Raw genomic sequence first — 10,382 nt, 5'->3', positions numbered from 1 at the left:
ACTCCCTGGCAACGGCGCCAGAAATTCTTCTTGCTACCTCTTGAGCTTGCGTTGGTTTTTCCCTTGAAGAGGAAAGGGTGATGCAGCATAGTAGCAGTAAGTATTTCCCTCAGTTTGAGAACCAAGGTATCAATCCAGTAGGAGTATCAAGACAAGTCACCAATGTACCTGCCAAAAACAAACAAACTTGCACCCAATGCTATAAAGGGGTTGTCAGTCCCTTCACAATTAATTGCAGGGTGAGATTTGAAGGTGGAAAGTCAACCAAGTAAAAGTGTAGAGCTGAAAATATGATGTGAAGTAGACCCAGGGCCATAGTGTTCACTAGAGGCTTCTCTCATGATAGCAAGTATTTCGGTGGGTGAACGAATTACTGTCGAGCAATTGATAGAACCGCGCAAAGTCATGATGATATCCAAGGCAATAATCATACATATAGGCATCACGTCCGAGACAAGTAGACTGATACTGTCTGCATCTACTACTATTACTCCACACATCAACCGCTATCCAGCATGCATCTAGTGTATTGAGTTGATAACAAACAGAGTAACGCCTTAACCAAGATGACATGATGTAGAGCGATAAACTCAAACCAATGATGAAAACCCCATCTTTTTACCCTTGATGGCAACAACACGATGCGTGCCTCGCTACCCCTTCTGTCACTGGGTGAGGTCACCGCACGGTATGAACCCAAAACCAAGCACTTCTCCCATTGCAAGAATCATAGATGAAGCTGGCCAAACGAAACCAACAACTCGAAAAGAATTACAAGGATATGAAATCATGCATATAAGAGATCAGAAGAAACTCAAATAATATTCATATATAATCTGATCATAAATCCACAATTCATCGGATCTCGACAAACACACCGCAAAAGAAGATTACATCGGATAGATCTCCATGAAGATCATGGAGAACTTTGTATTGAAGATCCAAGAGAGAGAAGAAGCCATCTAGCTACTAGCTATGGACCCGTAGGTCTGTGGTGAACTACTCACGCATCATCAGAGAGGTCATGGTTTTGATGAAGAAGTCCTTCGTATCTGAATCCCCCCTCCAGCAGGGCACCAGAACGTGCCCTAGATGGGATCTTGCAGAGACAGAAGCTTGCGGCGGCGGAAAAGTACTTTCGATGAACTCCTGATTTTTTCTGGAATTTTAGGGAATATATAGGCTGAAGACCTAGGGCAGAGGTGGCCCAGGGAGCCCACAAGCCTGGGAGGCGCGGGCACTCTTGGCCGTGGCTAGGGGGCTTGTGGGGTCCCTGGTGGCCCCCTGCCCTGATTCTCAGGCTTCCCGATCTTCTTCTGTTTCGGAAAAAGTATTTTTGGAAGTTTCGTTCCGTTTGGACTCCGTCTAAGATCCTCCTCTGAAAGGGGTCAAAAACATGGAAAAATAGGGACTGGCACTTGGCACTGAGTTAATAAGTTAGTACCAAAAAAAGATATAAAAGGCATACAAAACATCCAAAGTATGACAAGATAATAGCATGAAACCATAAAAAAATATAGATACATTGGAGACGTATCAAGCATCCCCAAGCTTAACTCCTGCTCATCCTCGAGTAGGGCAGTGATAAAGACTGAATTTTTGATGTGGAATGCTACCTAGCATAGTTGTCCTTTGTAACTTGTTTCATGTGACATGAATGTTCAGATCCGTAAGGTTGAAAACAATGGTTTTCTATTGACATGAAAACAATAATACTTCAAGAAAACTAGCAAGGTAATCATGAACTTTCAAAATAACAAGGCCAAGGAAAGTTATCCCTACAAAATCATATAGTCTGGCTATGCTCCATCACCCTCACACAACTAATGTAAATCATGCACAACCCCGGTATTGGCCAAATAATTGTTTTCACACTCTTACTTCCTCAAACTTTTTATAACCATTACGCAATACATGAGCGTGAGCCATGTATATAGCACTATAGGTGGAATAGAGTGCGGTGGTGGTTGTGAGACAAAAAGGAGGAGATGGTCACATTGACTCGGCGTATAAAAGGGCTATGGAGATGCCCATTAACAAATATCAATGTGAATGAGTACGGATTGCCATACAAAGGATGCAATGGAGGTATAAGTATGTGAAAGCTCAAAAGGAGAACTATTGGGTGTGCATCCAACTTGCTTGCTCACGAAGACATAGGGCAATTTTGAGGAAGCCCATCATTGGAATATACAAGCCAAGTTATACAATAAAGATTCCCACTAGCATATGGTGGTGACAAAATGAGAGGCTCTCAATCATGAAGAACATGGTGCTATTATGAAGCACAAGTGTGGAAAAAGATAGTAGCATTGTCCCTTCTCTCTTTTTTTATTTTTATTTTTATGGGCTCTTGGGCCTCTTTTTATCTTTTTTTTATTTGGACCCTTTGGCCTCTTCTTATTTTTTTTATTTCCTCACATGGGACAATGCTCTAATAATGATGATCATCACACTTTTATTTACTCACAGCTCAAAGCTTAGAACGATGATGACTCTATAGGAAATGGCTCCGGCAGTGTACCGGGATGTGCAACGATCTAGCTTGGCGTATGACGTTGAAACATCTCGCTAGCTATCTTACGATCATGCAATGGCAGTATGAGAGTGACGGCACAAGTCATGAGACGGAACGGTGGGAGTTGCATAGCAATATATCTTGGGATGACTATGATAATGCCATAGTAGGTAGGTATGGTGGCTGTTTTGAGGAAGGCATATGGTGGGTTCGTGTACAGGCGAGAATTGCGCGGCACTAGAGAGGCTAGAAATGGTGGAAGGTGAAAGTCCATCTATACAGTGGTCTCACATTAGTCATGAAGAACTGACATACTTGTTGCGAAAGTTTTTATTAATAATCGAAACAAAGTGCTAAACGCATACTCCTAGGGGAATGGTTGGTAGGTGTTAACCATCGCGCGATCCCGACAGCAACACAAAAGGATGACAATCAATAGATCAATTATGCTTTGACTTCCTGACATAGTGGTTCACCATACGTGCATGCTACGGGAATCACTAACTTCAACACAAGTATTTCTAGATTCACAACACCCTACTAACATAACTCTTAATATTACCAAATCCATGTCTCAAAACTAATCGAGAGGAATCAAGACTTCTATTTCTACTCAATTCACATGAAGAAGGAGGTTTTTATATCCTCTTTGGGTACCTATCACCTTTGGGACTACTTTCATAGCATAAGCCAACTACCAAGTCACGCACCGTCGTGCTCTAAAAGATCTAAGTGAAGCATAGAACAAAATTGTCTAGCTCAAAAGATATAAGTGAAGCACAATGAGCATTCTACCAAAATCACGATGAGTGCATGTCTCTCTCAAAGGGTGTGCAGCAAGGATGATTGTGACACAACAAAAAGAAAATACTCCTACGATACAAGACTATCCAAGAAAAACACATACCATGTGGTGAATAAAAATATAGCTCCAAGTAATGTTACCGATGGATTGAAGATGAAAGAGGGGATGCCTTCCCAGGGCATCCCCAAGTTTAGGCTTTTTGGTGTCCTTGAATTTGGTTTGGTATGCCTTGGGAATCCCCAAGCTTGAGCTCTTTCCACTCCTTATCTCTTTGTCCATGAGAACATCACCCAAAACTTGAAAACTTCACAACACAAAACTTAAACAGAAACTCGTGATAACATTAGCACAAGAAAACAAACTACCACCTCTTTAGGTGCTATAGCAATATTGATTTATATTTAAATTGGTGTTAGATTACTGTATTCTCACTTTTCCATGGCTAGTACCCCCTGATACTATCCATAGTTTCATCAAAACAAGCAACCAACTCAACAAAAACAGAATCTGTCAAAAACAGACCAGTCTGTAGCAATCTGTATACTTCGTATACTTCTGGTACCTCAAAAATTATGAAAACTTACGACTGCCTGGGAAAAAGGAATATCAACCACAAGAAAAAGTAATCAACTCAAAATCTCTTTCTGAATAAAAATGAAAAATCATCTCATGAGCGAAAAGTTTCTGTCTTTTTCCAGGAGGATCAAACAACCATCACCAAGACTAATCATAAAGGTTTTGCTTGGATCAAACACAAAAAGAAACACAAAAGACACAATCATAACAGAATTATGATAGTGTGGAAGCAACAAAACAGAAAGAAAAATAAATAAATTCATTGGTTGCCTCCCAACAAGCGCTATTGTTTAACGCCCTTAGCTAGGCATAAAGCGATAGAATCACGTATCGTCGTCTTTGGTGCTCAAACCATAAGTAGCCCTCATCATGGATTCATAAGGCAATCTTATTTTCTTTCTAGGAAAGTACTCCATGCCCTTCTTTAAAGGAAATTTAAATCTAATATTCCCTTCCTCCATATCGATGATAGCACCGATAGTCCTTAGGAAAGGTCTACCAAGAATAATAGGGCATGTACGATTGCAATCAATGTCAGGCACAATGAAATCCACGGGTACATGGTTTCTTGACAGTAGAATCCGCAAGATGCAAATTAAGAGAACACTCCTCAATCTCATTAAAACCCAGAACATCACATAAAGACTTTGGAATCGCGGAAACACTAGCACCCAAATCACACAAAGCATTGCATTCATACTTTTTGATTTTGAATTTGATAGTAGGTTCCCACTCATCATGAAGCTTTCTAGGGATAGAGACTTCCAATTCAAGTTTCTCTTCAAGGGATTTTATCATAGCTTCGACGATATGATCGGTAAAGGCCTTATTTTGGCTATAAGCGTGTGGAGAGTTTAGCATGGATTGCATCAAGGAAATGCATTCAAACAAGGATCAACTATCATAATTGAATTACTTGAAATCCAAAGTAGTAATTTCATTACTACTCAAAGTTTTAATATTTTCTACTCCACTTTCAATGCTTTTAGCATCAAGATAGATGGACTCCGAATCATTGGGGCGTTTGTAGCGACCCGACTCAATACGAGTCAAGCCTCTGCACTAGTAGAAAACAGGGCATTGAGCCAACAACATTTGACCCGGATTGGATATAAACCGGTTCTAAAGGGTCTGTCCGCTGGGCCCCCTCCCTGCAGCAAATGGCCGGAAGGCCTTTAGGACCGGTTTGTAACACAAACCGGTCCTAAAGGTTTTTGGACCGTTTGCTGCAGGGAGGGGGGCCCATTGGACAGACCCTTTAGAACCGGTTTGTATCACAAACCGGTTCTAAAGGTTTTCTCATTTTTGCAGCAACTGCAGGGCCCCGCTGTCAGACCCTTTAGAACCGGTTTTTGACACAAACCGGTCCTAAAGCCCTCCTCTCCTTCCTCCCTAAGCACCCTATATTCCACCCATTTTTTCTAGCTCGAGCTCAACTCCATTTTTGCTCTCTCCTTCCTCTTGGGAGCTCTAATCCATCCCCATTTTTCTCCACCATTTGTCAAGATTGTTGGCACCCATCGGTCCTACGGTTAGCATCAACATTCCCTCTTCCGGCATTGCAAGTTTTGCTCGTTTTCTTGCTCATTTCATTTTTGTTGTGCTAGCTAGGTGTTTGATGAAATGCCTAAGCTAGAGAGAGTTCATCATTTGTTATGTATACATATGCAATTTGAGCTCAAATTTAATTATGATTTGTGGTTTTTTTTAGTGTCGCGCGCCTTGTCCCCTTCCTCACCGCCGTCGATCGCCCCGTCACCGACACAACCTTGGTAAGCCTATTGTTTTTATTTACCAAAACAAATTTTTATTTCTATGATTTACATATTTACTTGTATATAATTTTCTTATTGTGTAAGATTTTTTTTATATGTATAGCGTCATGGTTTTGATATCCGTCCCCGTTGGCCCTCGTCCAGTCTATGATTCGGATGTGGTATATTATCTTTTATAACTACATATTTTCATTTCCTGATTATATGACAATTAATTACGCCGACCAACTTGACATAGATATTTTTATCTAGGAGGTAGTGGAACCGGAAATGCCAATCGACCCTATTGGTGAGAAGTTACACTTAGTTGAACAAGAAAATGTTGCCCTGAAAGAAAGATTGAAAAAAACTGAAGAAAGGTTGGAAAAAACTGAAAGAGAGAAGATGACCTTGGAAAAGGTTCTTGCCGGTGTCGTCGATGGTCACAAGAGCGAGATGGACGCAATGCGTCTGAAGATTAGAAAGATTAGAAAATATGCAATTAGTAAAGAGGCTTGGTATCATTATGCCGTCGGGTCAATTGTTACCTTTGTTGCGATTTTGATCGCATTTGTTGTTGTTTTTAAATGCATTAATTAGAGAGATTTTTATGGTTGGTTTCAGTGTGTGTTTTTATGAGAACTATATATGTATGGTCACTACGCTACTTTGGTTTTAACGTGTGATCAACTTTTTGTATTAATTAATTAATTTAGTCATGATGATTCAGCATAATGGTTTTTGATAAATTTATATAATGCAGATGAACCGGCAATGGATGTAAAGTGATCGACGTCGTCCCGAATTCCTTAATGGCATGCATAGTTTTCTCAATGTGGCTGAGAAAAACAGGCAGAATGGATTTATTTTTTGTCCATGTAAAAAATGCCAGAATAAGAGGAATTTCCCTAACTCAAGAACCATACACACCCACCTGTTGCAAGAAGGCTTCATGCCCAGTTATTTTTGTTGGACCAAGCACGGAGAAAGAGGGGTTGTAATGGAAGACAATGAAGAAGAAGAGGATAATGATGACTATCCTATGTTCGGTGAACACGGTGATACTGAAATGGGGGAAGACGAGCCTGAACTTGAGGACATTGTTGATGAGTCTGATGATGATCTTCGTCAGGTCATTCGTGAAGAACAGATAAACTGCGGAAGTGAAAACGAGAGGTTGAAGTTGGAGCGCATGTTAGAAGATCACAAAAAATTGTTGTACCCAAATTGCGAAGATGGCCAGAAAAAGCTGGGCACCACCCTGGAATTGCTGCAATGGAAGGCAGAGAATGGAATATCTGACAAGGGATTTGAAAAGCTGCTGAAAATAATGAAGAAGATGCTTCCAAGAGATAACATGCTGCCCTGCAGTACGTACGAAGCAAAGAAGGTTGTCTGCCCTCTAGGATTGGAAGTGCATAAGATACATGCATGCATCAATGACTACATCCTCTACCGCGGTCAGCACGAGAATTTAAATGCCTGCCCGGTATGCGGTGCATTTCGGTATAAGATCAGGCGAGATGACCCTGGTGATGTTGAGGGCGACGACCGCCCCAGGAAGAGGGTTCCTGCCAAGGTGATGTGGCATGCTCCTATAATACCACGGTTGAAACGTTTGTTCCGAAACAAAGAGCATGCCAAGTTGCTGCGATGGCACAAAGAAGACCGTAAGGAAGACGATATGCTGAGACAACCCGCTGATGGGTCGCAGTGGAGAAACATCGACGATATGTACGAGGACTTTGCACGTGACCCAAGAAACTTAAGGTTTGGTCTAAGTACAGATGGCCTGAATCCGTTTGGGGAGCAGAGTAGCAGTCATAGCACCTGGCCCGTGACTCTATGTATCTATAACCTTCCTCCTTGGTTATGCATGAAGCATAAGTTCATTATGATGCCAGTGCTTATCCCAGGCCCGTCGCAACCCGGCAACAACATTGATGTGTACCTGAGGCCACTGGTTGATGAACTTTTAGAGTTATGGGCTGATGAAGGTGTACGTGTGTGGGACGAGTACACACAGGAGGAATTTGACCTACGAGGGTTGCTGTTTGTAACCATCAATGATTGGCCCGCTCTTAGTAACATCTCAGGACAGTCAAACAAGGGATACAGCGCATGCACACACTGTTTAGGCGAGACTGAAAGTATACATATAGGCAAGAATGTGTACCCGGGGCATCGTCGATTTCTTCCAGACAGGCATCCCGTAAGAAAGAAAGGAAAGCATTTCAAAGGCGAGGCAGATACACGGAGGAAGCCAACCCTCCCTAAAGGTACTGATATATATGACATGGTCAAAGATATAAAAGTAATCTTTCGTAAGGGTCCTGGCGCACAATCTGTTCCGAATGACGCCGACAACCACGTAGCCATGTGGAAGAAGAAATCTATATTCTGGGAACTACCCTATTGGAAATTCCTAGAGGTTCGCTCTGCGATCGACGTGATGCACGTGACGAAAAATATTTGCGTGAACCTGCTAAACTTATTGGGCGTGCATGGGAAGAAGTCGAGAGATACACCAAAAGCACGGCTGCACCACAAACGTATGCACGAACAAGACGACCTGATGAATCGAGAGAATTTCAAAGGTCCTGCCAGCTACGCTCTTACCAAGGAAGAGAAGGAGATCTTTTTCCAAGTCCTGAGAAGTATCAAGGTCCCGTCTGGCTACTCGTCGAACATAAAAGGAATACTAAACCTGGAAGACAAAAAGTTCCAAAACCTAAAGTCTCATGACTGCCACGTGATCATGACCCAGTTACTTCCGATTGCATTGAGGGGGCTTCTGCCAGAAAACGTGCGAGTACCCATTGTGAAGCTATGTGCATTCCTCAACGCAATTTCTCAGAAGGTAATCGATCCAGCAACTCTACCAAGTTTACAGAAGGACGTGGTCCAATGTCTTGTCAGCTTCGAGTTGGTGTTCCCACCAACCTTCTTCAATATTATGACGCACCTCATAGTTCACCTAGTCCAAGAGATTTCCGTTCTCGGTCCTGTATTCTTACACAATATGTTCCCCTTTGAGAGGTTCATGGGAGTCCTGAAGAATTATGTTAAAAACCGTGCTAGGCCAGAAGGAAGCATGGTCAAGGGCTATGGAACAGAGGAGGTCATTGAGTTTTGTGTTGACTTTATTCCTGACCTGAACCCGATCGGTGTTCCTCAGTCGCGCCATGAGGGGAGACTGCGTGGAAAAGGCACGCTAGGCAAGAAATCAACAACATGTATGGACGAGCAATCTTTCACTCAAGCACACTACACAGTTCTAGTTAATTCCAGCTTGGCGGCTCCATATATCCAGGAACACAAGGATATTTTACGCTCGGAATACCCAGATCAACCTGAAGATTTCATTGCTAAAGAACACGCGAAGACTTTCGGCGGTTGGTTGCAAAGACGTCTCATTAATGACAACATTGTTGAAGATGAGCTATACTTGTTGGCCAAGCAACCATCTTCGACTGTATTGACCTTTAAAGGGTACGAGATAAATGGTAACACATTTTACACAGCAGACCAAGATAAAAAGAGCACCAACCAAAACAGTGGCGTCCGGTTTGATGCAAAAGACGACAACGGGCAAAGAGTCACATACTATGGTTACATAGAGCAGATATGGGAACTTGACTATGGACCTTCCTTTAAGGTCCCTTTGTTCTGGTGCAAATGGTTCAACCTGTCAGGCGTGAAGGTAGACCCGAAGTACGGAATGACAACAGTGGATCAGAAGAATCTTGGGTACGGCAATGATCAATTCGTCCTAGCCAATGATGTGGCTCAGGTTTTCTATGTGAAGGACATGTCTAGCAGACCGAGAAAAAGAAAAGATAAGGAAGCGAATACATCAGACGATGAGCCAAGGCGCCACATAGTTCTTTCAGGGAAAAGAAACATCGTGGGAGTCGAGGACAAGACAGACATGTCAGAAGATTACAATAAATTTGATGAAATTCCTCCCTTCAAAGTCAAAGATGATCCAAGCATCCCGTTAAATGATGAAGATACTCCATGGTTACGGCGCAATCAGAAGAAAGGCAAGAAGAAAAATAGATAGGGGGTGTTGTTGGTGATGTGTAATAATGTATTAAACCAGTTTCCACTAAATTTGACCAGTTTCCACTAAATTTGATCATTTTGATAAATATCATTTTTTATTTTTTAAGTGTAAAAATGACATTTTGACAATTTGTAAATAAATGTAAAAAAAAACAGAAAAGGAAAACAAAAAATAAAATAAAAGAAGAAACAGAAAAAAGAAAAAGGAAACAAAAAGAAAAAGAAAACAGAAAACAGAGAAAGGAAAAAAGAAAAATAAAAAAAGAAACAGGAAAAGAAAAAGGAAACAAAAATAAAAAGAAAACAGGAAACAGAAAAAAGAAAAAAGAAAAATAAAAGAAGAAACAGGAAAAAGAAAAAGGAAACAAAAAAAAAGAAAACAGGAAACAGAAAAAAGGAAAAACGAAAAAGGAAAAAAACCTTTAGGACCGGTCTGTAACAACAACCGGTCCTAAAGGTGACCTTTAGGACCGGTCTGTAACAACAACCGGTCCTAAAGGTGGGTTCTGTTCGCGCCCGAATTTGGACCCTTTAGAACCGGTCTTTGTTAGCAACCGGTGCTAAAGGGTCTTTAGCACCGGTTGCTAACAAAGACCGGTGCTAAAGGCCCTATACCTCTCCGGGGTCGCCAACTTCTCGCCTTCCCGCGCGTGCCTTCTCT

This window comes from Hordeum vulgare, chromosome 6H (assembly GCF_904849725.1).
Source record: "Hordeum vulgare subsp. vulgare chromosome 6H, MorexV3_pseudomolecules_assembly, whole genome shotgun sequence".
Classification (NCBI taxonomy): Eukaryota; Viridiplantae; Streptophyta; class Magnoliopsida; order Poales; family Poaceae; genus Hordeum; species Hordeum vulgare.
This window is presented reverse-complemented; position numbering follows the sequence as displayed.